This window comes from Globicephala melas, chromosome X (genome assembly GCF_963455315.2).
Source record: "Globicephala melas chromosome X, mGloMel1.2, whole genome shotgun sequence".
NCBI lineage: Eukaryota > Metazoa > Chordata > Mammalia > Artiodactyla > Delphinidae > Globicephala > Globicephala melas.
The window spans coordinates 26550116-26551743 of NC_083335.1; positions in this window are offsets into that span (position 1 = coordinate 26550116).

Genomic DNA, 1628 nt, shown 5'->3' on the forward strand with positions numbered 1-1628 from the left:
CCTGGAGGAATGCCTGGAAAGCGGCAAAGCCTCCGGAGTCACTAGCTCAAAGTACAATAGTCGCTTTGCTGAGCAAGGTCGCCTTGACCGCTGCCAGCAATCGCGGCCGCCCACAGCTGCAACGGGCCCTCCGAAGGTACCAAACGCAGGAGACACAAAAAGCCAATGTTTCGCCCAGATCGATCTGTTCCTGTTCCCAAAACGCTGACCCACATGTCCAAAGGCGCGACAGGCGGGCCAAGATCCCTCTCCTTCCGCCACCTCTCTCGGCCTGGCCCGTCCGGGTGCGCCCCGCCGAGGAACCAAAGCACGGAAACCCGTGTTCCCAGCTCCTGTAACAATACCAAGACGGGGTGGAGAGGGCAGGGAGCCAACCACTTCTGGTTAAGTTTCGTTTTTATTAAAATCTTCACGTGACTGCCCGACTCTTGACTCAGCGATTTCTCCGAACAGCCTCCTTTAATGTATTGGTTTGTCATCACCGCCTTCACCTTTTTTTGTATAGTCCTATCTACCAGTTTTGAACTTTTATGGGGAATTCTCCCATTGGATACAAAGAACAAATAAATCACGGGTTAAATTCATTTAACCAATTCATTTCAAGCCCGCAAAATGATAAGATACGGGTTTTAAATGATCACTTGACAGTTTCCTCCCTCATTCTCCACGGAAGCAACTGCCACACATTTTCTCGAAAAGATCTTAAAAGGTTTTTTTTTCTTCCCACTCCTCTCCCTTAGTTATTGGATTATTATAGACCTATTTTTAAACAAATGGGAAAATTATATAAAGACTTCATAAACAGATGTCCTGGAATCCACCACCCCTCACCAGACACACCCCAGCAGTGACAATTCTGAAGTTTTGTGTGAATTGAATTTTTAAAACTCAAACCTTGATTTTTATTTTTAAAAGTTTATTTTAATCTTTATGATAAAAATACTACAGCTATTATAGAAAATGTGGACAATCAGACAATTCAAAAGACAAAAGGAGACTTACGTGGTGGTCCGGTGGTAAAGAATCCACCTTCCAATGCAGGGGGATGCGGGCTCGACCCCTGGTCAGAGAACTAAGATCCCACATGCCGTGGGGCAACTAAGCCCGCGCGCCACAACTACTGAGCTCATGTGCCTCGAGGAGAGAGCCGGCGTGCTGCAAACTACAGAGCCCACGCGCCCTGGAGCCCGTGCACCACAACTAGAGAGAGAACCCGCATTCCACAACTAGAGAGAAGCCCATGTGCTGCAACTAGAAAGAAGCCTGCAGGCCACAACTAGAGAGAAGCCCGCATGCCCCAATGAAAATCCCATGCGCCACAACAAAAGATCCTGCATGCAACTAAGACCTGACGCAGCCAAAAAAATAAATTAAATAAACCAATATATTTTTTAAAAAGACAAAAAGGAAGTTATTTACAATCTCAACACTCAGAAACAATCCCTGTTAATAATTTGGAGTCTTTCCTTCCAGGCTTTTTATCATGTATTTTAAAAAATCATTGTAGGGCTTCCCTGGTGGTGCAGTGGTTGAGAGTCTGCCTGCCGATGCAGGGGACACGGGTTCGTGCCCCTGTCCGGGAAGATCCCACGTGCCGCGGAGCGGCTGGGCCCGTGAGCCACGGCCGC